This window comes from Boleophthalmus pectinirostris, unplaced genomic scaffold (genome assembly GCF_026225935.1).
Source record: "Boleophthalmus pectinirostris isolate CB_2022bp ecotype Guang Dong unplaced genomic scaffold, ASM2622593v1 HiC_scaffold_18, whole genome shotgun sequence".
Taxonomy (NCBI): domain Eukaryota; kingdom Metazoa; phylum Chordata; class Actinopteri; order Gobiiformes; family Gobiidae; genus Boleophthalmus; species Boleophthalmus pectinirostris.
Window position 1 is genome coordinate 2,021,217 of NW_026571133.1, and position 20,464 is coordinate 2,041,680.

Below are 20,464 nucleotides of genomic sequence, written 5' to 3' on the forward strand. Positions count from 1 at the left end.
TTTTTTTTTTTTTTTTTACTATCGATCCCTGAGTATCTACTGGGTCCGTGTATCATTCTTTCTTTTGAATTTCAATTAAAAACGAAAAAAAAAAAAATAAAATGGGAAAACTTTTTTTTTTTAGTCCAATGAGGTTCATTTGGTCTTCCGATAACTTATGTTACTAGGTTCTTTTTTCAGACCATAGGTTTGTTTTNCGACGCAAAACTGGCATAAATAAAAGCTCCCGTACGATTCCAGAACGACGCCGAGGCTGTTGATTTGACGTTTTGGCTGACGTGCGCTCGGAAAGGTACGTAAACAGTGTGTGCATGCAGGGAAGTTGTTGCAAATCTCCAAAAAGGCAATGCTGAATGTGCAGTTAAGAGTGGATAAAACGCCATAGCAAATAGGTTGCGCTCACTTGACTGGTTGATAGTTTTAAATGTCTTACATTACACAAAACTGACTAAAAATTGAGATTTAAGCCATGTTACCTCCTCAAAAACAGACCTGGAGTTGTGTTTTGTTTCATTCACACATGTTTGAGTAACATTTTAACACTAATCTGTGCATTTCCAGAGCTCAGAATGCTCTGTTGCACCTTGTGATGTCATGAAGTAGTAGTTTTCAAGTCAACAGCTACCTTTAGTTTAGTAGAGATTGGCGATTTCAGGGCCGAAATCATCCAAATGACTGTAGCGCAGGTGTATGGAGTTTAAAAACACAGTGGAGCGCTTCCTGTGTTACCGCATGACATCACAAAGTGGACTCTAAATAAAGTAGGGCTGCTGGATTATGGAAAAAAGCATTATCACGATTATTTTGGTCAATACTGAAATCACGATTATTCAATTTAGTTATTTATTTTAGTTACACAGTGCATTTATTCAGCATTTCTCAAAAAAAAAAAACAAAAAAAAAAAACATACACTTTGTTATTCATAATTTACGCAAAACTTTAAAACTGAAAATAAATACAGGCTACAAATTAGAACAGTTTAGCAATGTATAAACCATAAAATGATTAAAATATACTTTGAACATGAAATAAGGCACAGAAAAACATCAATGTATCCAAAATAAACCATATCCAGCTGATCTACATCTCTATATTCAAAAAAATAAAAATAAATATACTTATTTATATTAAAAAATATACCAAAATAAACTTAGTTAAGCTTTAAATTGTTTCAACTTGATTATATATGTTATGATATTGGAGATCGTTTGACACACAAATTGAAATCACGATAAAAATTCAGTTAATTGCGCATACTTGCATTAAAACCTAAATATGCAGGATTTGTGCGTTTTAACACGTGTGAATGAAACAAAACACAACTCCAGCTCTGTTTGTGATGAGGAAATTATTATTGCAGGTCTGGGGCAGTGGGTGACCAAAGTGGGACCCACCTTAGACAAACTTTATTGATCCACAAGGGAAATTATTTGGACACAGTAACTCACACCTCACAATATATATATGTAGGATGACCAGATTTTCAAAGTTCTAAACTGGGACACTCACCTGGGTTGGGATGGTTGGTATAAATAAAACTGTGAAAAGAGCGTGTAACATTGTGCATCCTCCAGTCACAGTCTGAGGTAGACAAGCTGCCACCACCTAGTGCCTCCGCTCAAGTTCATTTCTCTTCAGCGACTAGGTCAGGAATCGGAATAACCTAGACGGTTTGGAAGAACCCTGGAAGTTGTAGACCGCAAATGAGCGAAGAACTGTGAAACCATCACGTCAAACTCAAGCGCCTGTCTGTGTCCCTTTTGTGGAACAGCACAACAGTAAACAAAGCGACGAGATGGATGTAGACGAAGACAGACATTCTGTGTTGGCAACGATTCCCAAGATCGAAGATTTAAAGCCAGAACAAAGAGAATGTTTGGTGAATTTCATCAAGGGGAAAGACTTTATTGTCCTTCTTCCTACGGGATTTGGCGCATTACATACGTCACGACCAAACCGCAGCGACTGGTTAAATAAAAAATGTACCCAACCACTGTCGAGCGAACAAATCCTAATGCTCCGAGGTCAGACGGTTTCCACAAAATGAAACCGGCTGATGAATCAGGCTAAATTTGAGGGGCTTCTGTCGCTGCTTTTTTGCTTTATGGTCATTCGCAAACACGTATTTCTGTATTTTGGCAAAACAAATGACAGTTTTTGCTCCTCTTTACTGTTGACGAAAATCACACTAGTCAAAAAATTGTGATCGTCCTGTTTTAGTCCTGGGTTAGAGTTGACGTAGTCCTGGTTTAATCTTAGTTTAGTCCTGGTTTCGATCAAATTGGTCAAAAATAGGGACACCTGGGACATTTCTTGTATAAAACTGGGACAAATCAGTGGTTTTGGTTAAATCTGCTGGGACAGGGGACACAGGGCTCAAAACTTGGACTGTCCCGGGTACACAAAAAATAATATAATAATGAAGAAAAAAAAATAAATAAATATATATATATATATATATATATATATATATATATATATATATATATATATATATATATATATATAAATGGTAATAATAAATCTGTAATATTTAGTTTCCCATTGATGTAAGAAACCCAGATGCCCTAGAGGAAACCCACCCAGACACAGAAAGAACATGCAAAATACATTAAAGCTCCACCCAGCCTGGGAATTGAACCTTTGACCTTTTTGCTGTGAGGTGACGTTTGCCACTCAGACTCTTTTGAGCTTTAGGTTCTGCTTTGTGGTTTGGACGTCCACGTTTATGAGATTCTGAGTTTCAGTGGGACTTCTCTGGTTAAAGCTAAAGTAATTTTTCTGGTGGAGCGTTTGCCACCTGCTTGTCTCTATGGAGATGCTGTTGTTTTGCCTGGAATGTTCCACAGTAAGACATTATCGTCGTGGAGACAAGACAAGGTACAGGTCAGTCAGATCTGTGGAGAATTGACCACTGTAAGAATTCATGTTTTCAAGGTATTTTCATCAGAAATAAAAACACGTGTGACTTAATAATTGCAGCATACTGTCGTTTAATGCCGTACTTTGGAATATTTCAAGCAAAGCAATAACCTGGAGACAAACAGCAGCTCCATATTGTCGCTTTAAACAGTAGTTAAAGGGTAAAAACAGAACTGGAGTTGAGTTTTGTTTCATTCATGCGTTTAACACCGACCTTGCAGATTCAGGCTTCTTCTTCTCTCAAACTAAAACACCCTGTTCCACCTTGTGATGTCATGCATTAATACAGGAAGTGCTCCACTGTGTTGGTAAATTACATACGCCTTCACTTGAATCATTTCCCGTCTAGACCACTGCAGCTCCCTCCTCTCCGGCCTTGACTCCAAATCCATCTCCTCCCGCCTCTGACTGGTGCAGAACACAGCAGCTCGACTCTTCACTGGCTTTAATCAAACATCAATACACGACCCCTGTTTTACTTCCCTTCACTGGGCCTGTGTGTTTTACAATCGATTTTAAGGTTTTGCTGATCACTTTTAAACAAGGACGTAGGTTTGGTCTCAGCTTTGGTGCGGACATTATCAGCTAAAACCCCATCCCCAAGTCCAAAATAAGTGAGAGGTGGTTTCGTTTTTCAGTATGTGTCCATTGTCCTTCTAAGATGATTGTTTAGTGGATACAGCGATGTAGAAGTTTGTAGCAGATTTCTCTTTGCTTGTTGGTGATGAGAATTTTGTGAGGTCATGTCTGTACATTTTTCATGGAATATTGTCAGTAGAGTCGGGCTCTCACAGAGCACGAGTAGGGCTCCGTTTGGGAGGAGCACTTGTGGTGATAGTCGCGCTTTTTCTGCTGCGATTCATTATAATAAGGCAATTATAAGGCAAGTTTAATTGAAGATGAAGTCAAGTAAGTTCCTTTTCAAAAAATTTTCAAAGTTTGGGTGCAGCGTCTTCACTCACGTCTGCTCAAGTCGACATCTTAAGGTGCGGCCCTGTCCTGCCGCATCCACAATTTAGACTCCTGAACTAAAATGTGTTAAATTAATAATATTGAGTTTGGAAAAATATCTGAATAAATTTATATTTTTGTTTATTGTAATACATCCTACCTACACGCCACAACTGAACAAAGCCCAGAGTCACTGTGAACGCCACAAACAAACAAAACCACTGACCCATCCAACTGTTGTGTTTCATTTAAAGTCCAGTGTGGTTTATTTGTGGAAAAAGTTCAAAAATAGACCATGTAATGACGCCTTATACGGATGGGCATTCGATGAAATTTTCTTAATCGATCGTCGGAAGAATTGACAATCGATTATCGATTAATCATTAACGTTTTTATATTAAAATGATCATCATTATTATTACTATCTGCACTAATCTGCACAAATAAATTCAACTTTACGACATATAAACCGTAACGACTCTAGAGCCACATCAGCCCGTTTGACATTATAATCAGTTTAATTCAGTTTTGCTCAACTCTCACAGAAACGGAACTTAAAACCGCATCGCTAATTTGCATAAACTAAGCCAAGATAAAACTACAGCTCTTGTGTCGCTGATGTGGTTCAATTTCTGTCAGATTAAAAGACATGACTCAGGTGAATACAGGTTAGTGTGACCATATTTGCGTTTGTCAAAACCAGGACACCGTACGGGGGGAGGGAGGTGGGGACTCGTCATCCACATTGAGCGACTCTCACCTGGTAAAACTTTTTCCCACTGGACACAGAAACATATGTGCTGCTTTATACACTGTGCACATGGACTCACACTTGTCCCGAACACAACAGAAAGCGTGGAATTTCTTGTACAAGTCATCGTTAAATACACATTTGTGCTTTGGCACGTTGCAGACTGACCCACTGTTTGTGTCTCGCTCCATCTGAGTGCAGAGAGACACATGTACAGACCCTGTTTGGTCACACTACACTCAGCAACCTACATTCGGTTTGTTCGATTAAAATTAACGTAATTGATGAAATTCTTAATGATCAATTATCGATTAATCGACTAATCATGCCCATCCCTAGCGCCTTATAATCTAGAGCGCCTAATAGCCCGGAAAATACGGTAGTTCTAGCTCCGCTGTTTCCCGTATGTCTCTGGTTTGTTTAAACTATTTTCCACAATAGCGTCACATGACTGACGAGAATCAGGAAGGCGCAAGTCACCGTGATGTGGTCCAGTAAGGACACAACTAGAGCTCCTACATCAGTGTTTTCAGGCGTCCACACAGTGCCGGATCAGATCTGTACTCAGATGAAGTCGTGGGAGCTGGAGGCACCAGATCGTTCCGTCTCTGGAGCCATTTTCTATCAGATTAGTGTGAACGAACACTGCATCCACAATGAAAACGACTCAAATACGTACTAGTGTGGATGGCGCATAATAATTAAGTGTTACTCAAACATGTGTGAATGAAACAAAACACAACTCCAGCTCTGTTTCTGAAGAGGAAACTACGGAAGCCGAGAGATGTCACAACAAACGCAAACGCCGCAACAAATACAAATGCGACAACATAACAAAAAGCCACAACAAACCAAAAGAAGCCACAACAGAAATGACCGTGGGACTCTATTTTAATGCAAACACCGCAACAAATACAAACACCACAACACAAATGTAAATGCTGCAACACATTAAAAAGCCACAACACATCAAAAAGCCACAACACATCAAAAAGCCACAACGGAAGTGACCACGGGACTCTATTTTCCGACAGACCGATCAAGCGGCAAGTGAAGAAGAAGAACTACAACGTGAAAAGTAAAGGAACGGAGAAGTTGGAAACAGAAGTAAAAGTATTTTATTGTTTTATCATTATTCATTTCACATTGTAGTTCTTCTTCTTCACTTGCCGCTTGATCGGTCCGTCAGAAAATAGAGTCCCGCGGTCACTTCCGTTGTGGCTTTTTTTGGTGTGTTGTGGCTTTTTGACGTGTTGTGGCTTTTTAACGTGTTGCGGCTTTTTAATGTGTTGCGGCATTTGCGTTTGTGTTGCGGCGTTTGTATTTGTTGCGGCGTTTGCATTAAAATAGAGTCCCGCGGTCATCTCCGTTGTGGCTTTTTTTGGTGTGTTGTGGCTTTTTGTTATGTCGTCGCATTTGTATTTGTTGCGGCGTTTGCGTTTGTTGTGACCCCTCCTCGGCTTCCGTAGGAAACGACATTATAACACGACTTAAAGCTCCCGAGAGTCAACTTTGCATAATATTGGACCTTTTAAAATAAACTTAACCCAAAGTCCTCGCTCCTGTTCCGTCCGTAACCTTCAGAGACGGATTACGGCGGCGCTCTCGCGGTCAGCGGGACGGCGTGCGGCTCATATGAGTGAGTGGTGTGGATGTGAGGAGGCCGCCTGCCAATGATGAATCTCCTAATAGAGTCGAGCTATAAGTGCCCCGTCAGCAGCGCTTTTAATCAGACTGCCTTCCACTCACTCTCACTCCTCCCTCGCTCCCTCTCTCCCTCTTTCACTCCATCGTTTACACTGTAGCCCGGACGGGAGAGAGAGGGAGGAGAGAGAAGAGGAAGTGAGAGAAGGAGTCAAGGAGAAAGGGGAGAGAGAGAAGAGAGACTGAGAAGAGATAGAGGGGAAAGGAAGGAGAGTGAGAGTGAAAGAGAAAGAGAGGAGAGAGAAAAAGAGGGAGGAGAGATGGAGAAATAGGAGAGAGAGAAAGGAGAAGACAGAGAAAGAGAGGAGGGAAAAAGGGAGAGATAGATTGAAATTAGAGGAGGACAGACTGAGGAAAGGAGGAAAGATAGAAGGAGAGAGAAGAGAGAGGGGAGAGGAAAGGGGAAGAGAAAAAAGAAGAGAAAGGGAAGAGAGATTGAGGGAGAGGAGTAGAGAGAGGGAGGGAGGACAAAAAGAGAGAGGGAGAGATAGGAGAGCGAAAGAGAAAAGAGGCAAGTAGGAGAGGGGAGAGAGAGAGGGGGAAGAGAAAGAAAGATAGAGGAAAAGAAAGCGGAGAGAGAGAAGGAGAGAGGAGAAGAGAGAGGGGGAGAGGAGAGGGAGAAGAGATAGAGGGGAAAGGAAGGAGAGTGAGAGTGAAAGAGAAAGAGAGGAGAGAGAAAAAGAGGGAGGAGAGATGGAGAAATAGGAGAGAGAGAAAGGAGAAGACAGAGAAAGAGAGGAGGGAAAAAGGGAGAGATAGATTGAAATTAGAGGAGGACAGACTGAGGAAAGGAGGAAAGATAGAAAGAGAGAGAAGAGAGAGGGGAGAGGAAAGGGGAAGAGAAAAAGAAGAGAAAGGGAAAGAGAGATTGAGGGAGAGGAGTAAAGAGAGGGAGGAGAGAGGGAGAGATAGGAGAGCGAAAGAGAAAAGAGGCAAGTAGGAGAGGGGAGAGAGAGAGAGGGGGAAGAGAAAGAAAGATAGAGGAAAAGAAAGCGGAGAGAGAGAAGGAGAGAGGAGAAGAGAGAGGGGGAGAGAGAGGGCAAGAAAGAAGAGGGATTGAAGAGAGTTTGAGAAGAGATGGAGGGGAAAGGAAGAGAGAGGAGGCAAGTAGGAGAAGGGAGAGAGAAAGAGAGGAGAGGAAGAGAGAGAAAAAGAGAGGGAGGAGGGAGAGATAGATTGAAATTAGAAGAGGAGAGAGAGAGGAGAGGAGGAAAGAGGAGGCACGTTGGAGAGGGGTGAGAAAGAAGGAAGAGAAAGGAAGATAAAAGAAAGCAGAGAGAGAGAAAGATAGAAGGAGAGAGGAGAAGAGAGAGAGGGGAAGAAAGAAGAGAGCGGGAAGAGAGATTGAGAAAAGATAGAGGGGACAGAGGGAGAGAGAAAGGGAGAGAAAAAGAGAGGTGAGGAGGAGGGAGGGAGGAGAAGAGAGGAGGAAGAGTAAGGAGAGATGGAGAGAAGCAGCAAAGGAGAAAGGGGAGGAGAGGAAAGAGAGAGAGAAGAGAGGGAGGAGAGAAAGAGACAGGAGAGAGAAAGGAGAAGAGGGAGAGAGATTGAAATGAGAGGAGAAAAGAGGAGGCAAGTAGGAGAGGGAGAGAGAGGAGGAAGACAAAGAAAGATATAAAAAAGAGAGAGGAGAGAGAAAGATGGAAGGAGAGAGGAGAGGAAGATTGAGGAGAGAGAAGGAGAAGAAAGGAGAGAGAGAGAGGAGAGGAGGAGAGAGGGACAGATAAAGAGAGAGAAGACGGGAGAGAGATTGAAAAATGAGGAGGAGAGAGGAGGCAAGTTGGAGAGGGGGAAGAGGAAAAAAAGATAGAAAAAAGGAAAGAGAGGACAGAGAAGGAGAGGGAAAGGAGAGAGAGAAAGATAGAAGAAGAGAGAGGAGTAGAGGGAGGGAGTCCTTGAGTACACGTGTGATTCAGACAAGGGCACAGCGGCCTGGGACACTGAAGTGAACCAGTTACAACACAAGAAGAAGGTAAAAAACCAACACTGAAAACAGTTACAGCACAGTTGGTTCAGTCCTGGTTTAGTCCTGGTTCAATCCTTCTTCAGTCCTGGTTCAGTTTTGGTTGAGTCCTGGTTTAGTCCTGGTTCAGTCCTAGTTCATAGTGATTTGTTTTGATCTGGTTTCGTCTTGTGACACTGGGGAATCCTGTTTCAGTCCTGGTTGAGTCTCGGGTTCAGTCCAGTTTGAGTCTTTGTTTAGTATGCAGGCTTTGTCTTGTGATACTATATGAAAAGTCAGGGTTCAGTCCTGGTTCAGTCCTGGTTCAGTCCTGGTTCAGTCCTGGTTCATAGTGATTTGTTTTTGATCAGTTTTTTTGTCTTGTGATACTGGGGAATCCTGTTTCAGTCCTGGTTACCTTATGTACTGGTTGAGACTTGGTTTGGTCCTAGTTTAGTCCTGGTTTAGCCCTGGTTGAGTCCCGGTTTAGTCCTAGTTGAGTCTTGGTTGAGATTGCACGCGTTGTCTTGTGATACTATATAAGAAGTCAGGTTTCAGTCCTGGTTTAGTCCTGGTTAAGTAGTGGTTCAGTCTTGGTTAAGTCCTGGTTGAGGTCTGGTTTAGTACTGGTTCAATCCTTCTTCAGTCCTGGTTCAGTCCTGGTTTAGCACTGGTTTAGTCCTGGTTTAGCCCTGGTTTAGACCTGTCTAGTCCTGGTTAGTCCTTTAGCCTGGGTCTTTAGTCCTGGTTTAGCCTGGTTAGTCCTGGTTAGTCCTGGTTTAGTCCTGGTTTAGCCTGGTTTAGTCCTGGTTTAGCCCTGGTTTAGTCCTGGCTGGTTTAGTCCTGGTTTAGCCCTGGACTGGTTTAGCCCTGGTTTAGTCCTGCTTTAGTCCTGGTTCAGTCCTGGGTTAGCCCTGGTTCAGTCCTGGTTTTGCCCTAGTTTAGTCCTGGTTTAATCCTGGTTTAGACCTGGTTTAGTCCTGATTTAGTCCTTATTTAGCCCTGGTTTGGCCCCTGGTTTGATCCTGGTTTAAGTCCTGGTTTAGTCCTGGTTCAGACATAGTTTAGTCCTGATTTAGACCAAAACCAGTTCCCTTTTAGTACTTTCCTGGACATTCTAAACCTTTGAGAGCAGAGGACGGTTTTCTCCCAGTTTAGTTCAAGTCCAGACCTGATTTCTGGTCCGTTCGTCGTCTTCTAGTCTTTGTTTTAGTTATTTTTAGTTTTATGAATTCTTTTGCATAATAATGTTGCTGACTGTGTGTAAACCCTGATCTCAGGTGCGCTGCATAAATGTGACCGTCGCATCTTAAGCTTTGGGTCTTAAAGGGTGAACAGCTCAGCCCCTTTAAAACCTGATTAACTTCTGAGACAACAGACTCCCCACGCAGCTGGTTAATTGGTAATACTCTTCAGCGGCTGTGTTCACATGTAAACTGAAATCTGATTATATTCAGATTTTTGGACTTTTAACGTTATTTAGATGGAATCCACACCACAAATCTGATGTGTGGATGATCAGAAAGAAATGAGCTGATTTTGTTGTTTACATGTTATTTAATATTCTTACATGGCCTAAAATCTCGTCATAATCAGATTTTGAGTGTGCATGTAACCAAAGCCTAGCCTGATTCATCAGCCGGTTTCACTTCGTTGAAACCATCTGGCCAAAAATTCAAGTTAATTCATCTGATATAAAAATGTATTGAACAGATACATATGTACTCTAGTTTATGAAACTGTTTACCTTTTTTCTGTACCATTTTTGGTTCTAAAGTTACATATGTTTTAAACAGACCATGTATGAAACATGGAACAAAAATTATTTCCCAAATTTCAAAGACCTGCAAATCATGTAAATAAACTGATGTATTTCATCATATCTTGTGTTATTCCATCTTTGAACTGTTGATGAAGGTACATGATTTTTCAAAAAAAAAAAATATTTAAAATGTTAAAAATTAGCTTGGTTTGAAGGACTGACATATTTTATAGAAATAGTTTCCTTTCATTTTGAAGTAATATTAAAGTATTCGGAAGAAAAAAGTTGACAAATTATGTAAAATCATGCACCTTCTACTTGTTTGAACAATTTTCCCTCCGTTACTTTTCCCTCCGTTTACCATGAACTTTCTTAATAAAAAATCTCATGAGTCAAAAAGTAAGAGGTTTTTCAACCTAATCTTGTACCATATGGTAGAAAACTATATGAAGCAAATATTCAAACCAGTTTGTTAAGGATATGTAAGTGAGAACCAAGAGTTTTCACTGTTTGGATTTATTGCCCAGAAAGTGCTGCATATTTCATTCCCTCCGTTACCGACATGAGTTTTTAAATTTTTTGTCAACAACTTGAAAGAATATCACAGGTTTAACTTGACCCTGTTGGAGTGTAACTCTTTCCTACATTCTGATACTTTACTTATTTCAATAGTCCCTCTAGTTTCTGAATAAGAGACATTTGAATGTCAAAAATCTGCCCCCGTTTCCCTCCGTTACCTCTTGACCGGACCCAGAACCTAAATTTACAAGATTTTTTAAAATTGCAAAATTAGGTGGGTAATTCATCGATCTTTTAATGTAAAATAAACATAACACACATAAGCAACATATTTACTGTACTGCCCTAGTCATGAATGTTCATATGTTATGTACGTTAGCTTTATCAAACTTATATTGCAGTTGATTCAGGGGTGTTTGAATCCCACAAATCTCTCTCCACCCATTGCTCTGTGATTATATTTGAACAATTATCCAACAGTTCAGACTCTGACTCATACACGCAGGATTAGTGTGGTCACGATACTAACATTTCACTAATGAGTAGACTTGATACACAATGCCCATTCTGATACCACAATAAATCAAAAACAGAATTCCTACAATAGAATGTGGTTTTCAACATTAAATCATAGTAATTATATCTGTGTAATCCCTCAGTGGTCCATGGGCGTATACTAGTCTATGTGCTCTTATACTTGTTCTGATACATCTTAAAGGTTGTATAGAGGATTTTTTTAAGGGAAGAGAAAATACAGCGACAGTCCTTGTGCGCGTTCAGAATTACTGTTGAAGTTTCCTGTCTAGAAGTAATTCAGCGACCGACGCGTCAGTTTTTAGACCCTTCGTCTGCTTCGGTCGCGCCATCGCTGGACGAGATCTCCAAGAATCACCTCAGTTTGGCTTTGCTCCTTTTCCTCTTCTCTTCTTCTTTCAGCGACCTCAAAAACGGACTTTCTTTTGCGGCGAACCGGTCGTGGATTCTCGTCCGACATCGCGACAAACTTTGTGCGAAATGCGAGGAAGCGACAGTTCGAAAAAGCCTCTAAGAACCGCTACGTAAACCACGAAATCCCCGCGCTCCGACGAGTCAGTTACACTAGGGAGTTTGATTGACAACCTAACAGCCAATAGAAAATGAGGGAGCCTCGTTTTCTATTGGCTGATGTTTATCTGGCCTCAACACGTCCACAGTTGATGGTTTTTCGTTCTTTTTTTTTTTTTGGTCATCATAATTACAAAGCTGCTGCGTCTCTGTAATGGTATTTTAATCTTTCACTGACAGTTTGAAACTAAAAAAAATCCTCCATACAACCTTTAAGATCGTTCTAAAGATATTCAGGAAAGGTTTATTTCTGTCCTGTGAATGTGACTTTATTTTTATTTTTTTTACTATCGATCCCTGAGTATCTACTGGGTCCGTGTATCATTCTTTCTTTTGAATTTCAATTAAAAACGAAAAACAATAAAATGGGAAAACATTTTTTTTTAGTCCAATGAGGTTCATTTGGTCTTCCGATAACTTATGTTACTAGGTTCTTTTTTCAGACCATAGGTTTGTTTTCATACATGACAGTTTCGACTGCTCCCTGTGCTCTTCCTCAGACTGGTCACGTGATGTTGCTGTGACGTGTCTGGTCAGCTGATTTATGGACGTCTGAACATCCCACAGCCCACAAACTCTCTGTGGTAAGAACATTGTTTGACAGAACCAACATCATAACAGATGAACAAGACAAACAGGAAGAAGACAGACACAATCACAACGCTCTGAGGCAGTGCCAATACCCAAAATGGGCAATAAACAAAGGAAAACAACAGGTTAAAGAGAAAGAGAAACAGAGCCAGAAAAACAAAAATAAAACAGACAAAATGAGCACAGGACATGGTAACTTTACCATACATCAGGGGCATAACAGAAAAAGTGCAGAGAGCAACGAGAAAACATGTGCCTATTTTAATTTTTATACTTTATTCTCTCTGGTTTATATAAGCGCCGCATGTGAATTCAGTGTCAACTAGGGCTGGGCATTCGATGAAATTTTCTTAATCGATCGTCGGAAGAATTAACGATCGATTATCGATTAATCATTAACGTTTTTATATTAAAATGATCATCATTATTATTACTATCTGCACTACTAATCTGCATAAATAAATTCAACTTTACGACATATAAACTGTAACGACTCTAGAGCCACATCAGCCCGTTTGACATTATAATGTGTTTAATTCAGTTTTGCGCAACTCTCACAGAAACAAAACTTAAAACCGCATCGCTAATTTGCATAAACTAAGCGAAGATAAAACTACAGCTCTTGTGCTGATGCGGTTCAATTTCTGTTGGATTTAAAAGACACGATTCAGGTGAATACAGGTTAGTGTGACCAGATTTGCGTTTGTCAAAACCAGGACACCGTACGGGGGGAGGGAGGTGGGGACTCGTCATCGACATTGCGCGACTCTCACCTGGTAAAACTTTTTCCCACTGGACACCGAAACATATGTGCTGCTTTATACACTGTGCACATGGACTCACACTTGTCCCGAACGCAACAGAAAGCGTGGAATTTCTTGTAAAATCATCGTTAAATACACATTTGTGCTTCGGTACGTTGCAGACTGACCGACTGTTTGTGTTCTCGCTCCTTCTGAGTGCAGAGAGACACATGTACAGACCTGTTTGGTCACACTACACACAGCAACCTACATTCGGTTTGTCGATTAAAATTAACGTAATCGATGAAATTCTTAATGATCAATTATCGATTCATCGATTAATCATGGCCATCCATAGTGTCAACCATGGATCTATAATAAAAACTATTTTTATTATAGTTCTGTGGAGTCACCTGAAGAAAATAGAGTTTATCGCTGCTTCCTCTTTCTCGTCACGGAGTTCAACATTTACCATATAAGTCGCACCAGCCAAAAAATGCATAATGAAGAAGAAAAAAACATATATAAGGGGTAATGTTTTTTGGGGAGTGAAATTTATTTTATAAAATCAGAGACCAGGAACCGACATTTCCTGTTGAAAGTCAAGTTTTAGTAATAACAATAGAAGAGAGAACAACAGACTGTTAACGTCACATATGAACAGTTCTTCAGATAAACTATAACATAAACAACAGAACAGAACAAGTTTAACAAACTCTCCATCTCACTCCAAATCACTAAATCCATTCAATTCTTCATCCTCGGTGTCACTTCTGAGCAACTCCACGACCTCTGGAGGTAAACAGAGCGCCGCTTCCTCTTCAGTTCCAGTTAGAATTATTCCGGCCTTTTTGATACAGAAGTAATGTTGTGATCGACTGACATGATACTGGACTGGACAGAGGCTCTTTCTTTTTCTTCTGTTGCTGACATGCGCAGTAGAGAGTGAAGTGACAGTGGTACAGGAGCACACAAGCCCAGAGCCTCTCACCGCTTCAGTGTGAAAAGTTCAACATAAGTCGCACTGGAATTTAAGTCGGAGGACCACCCAAACCATGAAGAAAAGTGCAACTTATAGTCCGAAAAATACGGTACTTTCTAAGATGTGAAAGTAAACGCGTCGCTTTAAAAGAAGACGACATGTTTGTCCACAGAATTGCAACGATTTTTCAGGGAAGTCCTCCAGCAGCAGAACTTCAAATAAACCAGAGAGAATCAAATATCTAAATTAAAATAGGCACCGAGACAGTTTTTTGATCGGTGTTTGAAATAAACTTTACATTAAATATTAGAAATAGAGGTCGAAATTTGCTTTTTTGCTTGACGCTAAAACGGAATAATGAAAAAACAAACTGTTTTCCCATTTTATTGTTTTCGTTTTTAGTTGAAATCCAAAAGAATGAACTGGTTTTAGTGTCGATTAGTATTTGATTTTTGGCACAGGTTGCAATAAAATAATTTCAGCATATCCTCTGATCCGTGTATGTTGTAAAGCTTATGAATACCTGAAGAAAAATCATATTGTGTCCTCTTTAAACTATAACAAACACGGCGTTTATAAGCTGTTGTTTACAAAGAGTACAGTAGAACCTCTCCTTCTCCTGCTGTAAATGTAAGATTAATGGCCGGTCAGGATTGGCCCGGGGCTCTGATGACTCTGGGTTTATTGTAGACTTTGCTAAACCTCCTCCTCTCCGCACCAGGAGCTGACAAAGTCCATTCGGAAGTAATCGCTAAAAACGGTTTCCATCGAGCAGCGGCCGATGCATCTCACAAAACACAGATTAAACAGGAGGAAATGCACATGCTGAATACAAAAGCAGCGGTTAGATTTTACCATTGTGCAAATTTAAAACGGGGAAGTGTGGTCGTGATTGAGACGAGGCCAGAACAGATCATTTTGTTTTGTTTATTTGCATTTTTTTGTGGTTGAAGTATTTTTTTTTTCACATATTGCGATTAAATTTCTGATTACTGTGTAAAAGTTTTCTTGTGGAGGGTCTGGCATCCGCTTGTCTCCATTGAAATGTCCCACAGTACGGCATTAAACGTTTCTATTTCCATAAATGAGTATGCGACACAGCCAGACCAAGTTAGAGGTCAGATCCGTGGAGAGGCAAGCCCACTCTCAAAAGTTCAAACGCATGATTTTCAAGGTATTTCTGAGCAACACTGAGAATTACCGTATTATTTGGACTATAAGTCGCACCAGCCAAAAAATGTGTCAAGAAGAAGAAAAAAACATATATTAAGTCGCACTTTTTGGGGAAATTTATTTGATAAAATCAGAGACCAGGAACCGACATTTCATCTTAAAAGTCAAGTTCTAGTAAAAACAATAGAAGAGAGAACAACAGACTGTTAACGTCACATATGAACAGTTCTTCAGATAAACTATAACATAAACAACAGAACAGAACAAGTTTAACAAACTCTCCATCTCACTCCAAATCACTAAATCCATTCAATTCTTCATCCTCGGTGTCACTTCTGAGCAACTCCACGACCTCCGGAGGTAAACAGACGCCGCTTCCTCTTCTGTGTCGCTGTCGTCAGACTCAGCATCAGTTCCAGTTAGAATTATTCGGGCCTTTCTGAATCCCGACAGGATGGTTTCAGTGTCAGTGAAGTTCAGGTTTTGTCGATTCATCCAGTGACTTCAGGAAAGTTACACAGCGCATCTTCCCGGTGTTACAAGTTTCTCATTCACTCCAAATTTCTTTCTGCTGCTCGATTAATGTTTTCGGCTGCAGATTTCACGACTTACAACAGGACAGCTCCTCTTTCTGCAGGAGACATGCGCAGCAGAGCCAAGGGAGTTAATGCAAAGATGAGCTTGAGTTGAGTTGTTCGATTTTTGAATGAAAAAAAGACAATATGTAAATTATGATTTTTGTATACAGGGATTTTTTTTTATGTTGCCGAAACAGTTTGTTCCTACATGAACTGCCTCTTTGCACTTAAAAAAAAAAAAAAACTTTGTGGAATTTGGCATATTTGTTTTTGCAGTAGTTAGTAGTAGTTATTTATTTTTCCTGTACACATATCCAGATATATGTTGTATATCGAGATAAAGCAAAATATATCAAGACATATTCTTTGCTCCATATCGCCAGGCCCTAATTTAAACTTTAAACTGATCTGATGCAGTTTGGCCCAGTTTTGTTGTGATGTAGATCTGCTTTGTTGCTCTTCTGGTCCTGGTCAAGTCCTGGTCAAGTCCTGGTCTAGTCCTGGTCTAAGTCCTGAAGTCGGGGAGAGGATGAAGAGGGAGAGAGGGGAAAACATCTAGAAAATTTGTTAAAGAACTGAGCTGATTTTAAGTGATTCAGTTGATTTCTTAAAGTCACTACAGTTTCATTGTCCAAAAAAATGGCTGCAAAATACATTTTACTCCTAAGTACTTTAGCAGTTTTACTTAGTAGACTTTTTCATGTGATACTTTTACTTTTACTTGAATAATCTTTTGCCACTGTATCTGTACTTTTACTTTTAATTTTTACTTAAAGAGTTAAACAGTACTTTTTTTGTTGTTGTTGTTGTTGTGATGTAGACCTGCTTTGATCCTCTTCTGGTCCTGGTCCAGTCCTGATCTAGTCCTTGTCCAGTCCTGAAGTCGGGGAGAGGATGACGAGGGAAAGAGAGAGGGGAAAAACATCTAGAAAAAATAAGAAATCAACTGAATCACTTAAACTCAGCTCAGTTCTTTATCAAAGTCACTACATTGTAATTGTTCCAAAAAAAAAAAAAAAAAAGACTGCAAAATATTTTAACGTTTTACTCTTAAAGTACATTTTTAAATAAGTACTTCATAGTAGTAGTAGATTTTTTTCTTGTGATACTTCTACTTTTACTTGAGTAATCTTTTGCCCCTGTATCTGAACTTTTACTTTTAATTTTACTTAAACAGGTAAACCGTAATTTTTTTTTTTTTTTTTTTTTGTGATGTAGACCTGCTTTGGTCCTCCTCTGGTCCTGGTCCAGTCTTGATCTAGTCCTTGTCCAGTCTTGATCTAGTCCTGGTCCTGTTACGGCCTAGGTTGTGTGGAAAAGCAGCACAATAAGTACTTTTAAAAGCCCTTACTATGTTTTTGTTCAACCCCCCACTGCAAAAAAAAAAAAAAAAAACAACACCCAAAAAAACAGACTTCCCTCTCCACAGACCTGACTTGTATTTTGTCCTGCCCACCACCTCCTTGTCACTATGGAGATTAAAACTCCCAACTTTCTGGACAATCTGAACCCTGTCCCGGTGACACAGAGCGAGAAAAGTCCCGCAGTTGCACGTTGCAGATTCTTGTGTAATAGTTGGGCCCGTGTTCCCAGGCCCTGTCATCTGTGAGGGGCCCGGGACAAAGCCGGGGGCCCCGTCACCATGGAGACGGATTGTTTGCACCCGCTCGTGCTTTTTCGGCCGTTCCCTTCAGCACGTGGCCCCCCCGCCCTCGTCTTTCGCTCGTTCCCGTCGCTGCCTCCTCTTCCTCTGGACTGAACTGTGTGGCTCTGCAGCATCGTCGGCCGCCGCTCTGTTCTGTTTTGTTTTGTAAGAGGCTGCAGTCGGAAACAACGGGGAGGGAGAGGAGGGGGAGAGGAAGAGGAGGGGGAGAGGAGAAGAGGAGGGGGAGAGGAAGAGGAGGGGGAGAGGAAGAGGAGGGGAGAGGAAGAGGAGGGGGAATAAAAGGCTGCAGTCTGAAACAACAGGGAGGATGAGGAGGGGGAGACAAGGGGATGAAGAGCGGGAGGGGGGGAGGATGAAGAGGAGGAGTGCGTGAACTGGGGAGAGAATGAGGAGGGGATGAAGAGGGAGAGAATGAAGAGAGGATGAAGAGGAAGAGAGGTGAAGAGGGAGAGAATGAAGAGAGGATAAAGAGGGAGAGAGAATCAAGAGGGGATGAAGAGGGAGAGAGGATGAAGAAGGAGAGAGGATGAAGAGGGGGAGAAGATGAAGAGGGAGAGAGAGAAGATGAAGAGGGAGAGAGGAGAGAGAGGGAGAGAGGATGGAGAGAGGGAGAGGATGAAGAGGAGGGAGAGGATGAGAAGACGGAGAGAGGATGAAGAGGGAGAGAGGATGAAGAGAGGGAGAAGATGAAGAGGGAGAGAGGAGGATGAAGAGGGAGAGAGAGGATGAGAAGAGGAGGGAGAGGATGAAGAGGGAGAGAGGATGAAGAGGGAGAGAGGATGGAGAGAGGGAGAGGATGAAGAGAGGAGAGAGAGGGAGAGAGAGGAGAGAGAGGATGAAGAGGGAGAGAGGATGAAGACGGAGAGAGGATGAAGAGGGAGAGAGGATGAAGAGGAGGAGAGGATGAAGACGGAGAGAGGATGAAGAAGGAGAGAGGATGAAGACGGAGAGAGGATGAAGAAGGAGAGAGGATGGAGAGAGGGAGAGGATGAAGAGGGGAGAGGATGAAGAAGGAGAGAGGATGGAGAGAGGGAGAGGACGAAGACGGAGAGAGGATGAAAAAGGAGAGAGGACGAAGAGGAAGAGAGGATGAAGAGGGAGAGAGGATGAAGAGGGAGAGAGGATGAAGAGGGAGAGAGGACGAAGAGAGAGGGAGAGAGGAGATGAAGAGAAGAGGAGAGAGGATGAAGAGGGAGAGAGGATGAAGAGGGAGAGAGGATGAAGATGGAGAGAGGATGAAGAGGGAGAGAGGATGAAGAGGGAGAGAGGATGGAGAGAGGGAGAGAGGATGAAGAGAGGGAGGGGATGAAGACGGAGAGAGGATGAAGAGACGGAGAGGATGAAGAGGATGAAGAGGGGGAGAGGATGAAGAGGGAGAGAGGATGAAGAGAGAGGAAGAGGATGAAGAGGGAGAAGACAGAGAGAGGATGAAGATGGAGAGAACCTGAAGACGGAGAGAGGATGAAGAGAGGGGATGAAGAGGGAGAGAGGATGAAGGGGGGAGGATGAAGAGGGGAGAGGATGAAGATGGAGAGAGGATGAAGAGGGGGGGAGGATGAAGACGGACAGAGGATGAAGAGGATGAAGAGGGGATGAAGAGGGAGAGAGGATGAAGAGCAAACAAACCTGAGCAAAGGAGAAAAGGTTCACAGGGCCGTACAAAAGTTGGAGATGCAACATGAACCAAACTGTGACATGGTTCAATTCAACTTGATTTATAACTTTGTATTTATTGAGTTTCAGATTTAGATTTGAGAATTATCGGCCGCACTGTTGAGGTTAAAGATTGTTGAAGCTCATATTAGTTTGTGTCTTGGACCTGGAGTTGTGTTTTGTTTCATTCACACATGTTTAACACTCAAACCCTGCTGTTGTTATAATTTGCCAAAAGGTAAATTATAACAACAGCATAACCCTGATTTAGACAAAGATAAAACATCTCCATAAAGAAGTGACCGTTTCAGCACCTTAAACTTGCCGTACAGCTCAAGGAACATGTAAAGATACTGTGTTTTTATCCTCGTTAGTGTCCTCTTCTCCGAGAGCAGAGCAGAGGAAAGGTGTGGTGTCTTCTCCAGTGTCCCTCCTCTCGTGGGCTCCTGTGGCATCTCGAGAATGAGGTTGAGGAAGAGTCTAAGATTAGCTCCGAGCTTCCAGACTTTGGGCTCTCGTCTGAAACCGGAGAAGAACTCTGGGGGGGAGCAAAAGTTCAAGTGCCGTGTTTACAGAGCAGACGCTTCAGGTCACGTTACCCTGTCACTGTCTCCTCTCATCAGAAACACACATCTGAGCGGCGTGCGTCTCGTCTGAGCATTAACGTCGGGGCTGGAAGACATTCTTGGTCGACTTAAATATGTCCTCTTTGGCCTGGGCTTTGGACGAAGTGACTAAAATGTGATGCTTCGTTGTTTTACTTCGATGTTTTCATCAGTTCATAAGTGAAAAGGAAGATTAAAAGTCATTCACATACCCAAGCGTACACAGAATAAACAAAAAAATAGTTGCAAATTCGTAGGGATGTTGTAACAATAACTGAAATATCGTGATATCGTATCGTCAAAAGTCTCACAATAATATCATGGACCATCACAATATATCGAATTACAATTGGCTTTGCTTAAATTAAGAGTTATGGTGCAGCAACAGCTAAAAAAAGACGCAGGGAACTACATAGACCATGATCCTTTGCTCCATTTCAGTGCAGACGACAAGAAGAAATAACAGTTCGAAGCACTTTTAAGTCTTGTCAAGGCATTTTAAGAGGAAAAAGTCGCATATTCACAATTTTGCCTCTACAAAATATCGTAATAAATATCGTACCGTGAGATGTATATCGTGAAAATATCGTACCGATAGATTTGGATATTGTTACATCTCTAATCGTGAGCTTTCCCACGATATCGCAATAAATATCGTACCGTGAGGTTCATACCGTGACGATATCGTATCGTGAGTCTTGGATATTGTTACACCCCATAAATTTGGGCTCCACACAGTATTTAAATCAGCAGCTATATTATAAAGTACATAATCTTTTTGTTGTTCTTTGTAAAGTGCCTGGATAACTCACTCCAC

The 20,464-nt window shown here is 41.4% G+C and overlaps 1 protein-coding gene across 1 annotated transcript in view; it reads left to right on the forward strand.

Annotated features, from left to right (window-relative positions):
- The first annotated feature begins 207 nt into the window (after positions 1–207).
- The window catches only part of rassf8b (Ras association domain family member 8b), a 69,260-nt gene continuing 49,003 nt past the window's right edge, over positions 208–20,464 (forward strand). Inside the window, exon 1 of the mRNA XM_020929056.2 lies at positions 208–292. The gene's annotated coding sequence lies outside the window, so the exon portion shown is untranslated. The remainder of the gene's footprint in view (positions 293–20,464) is intronic.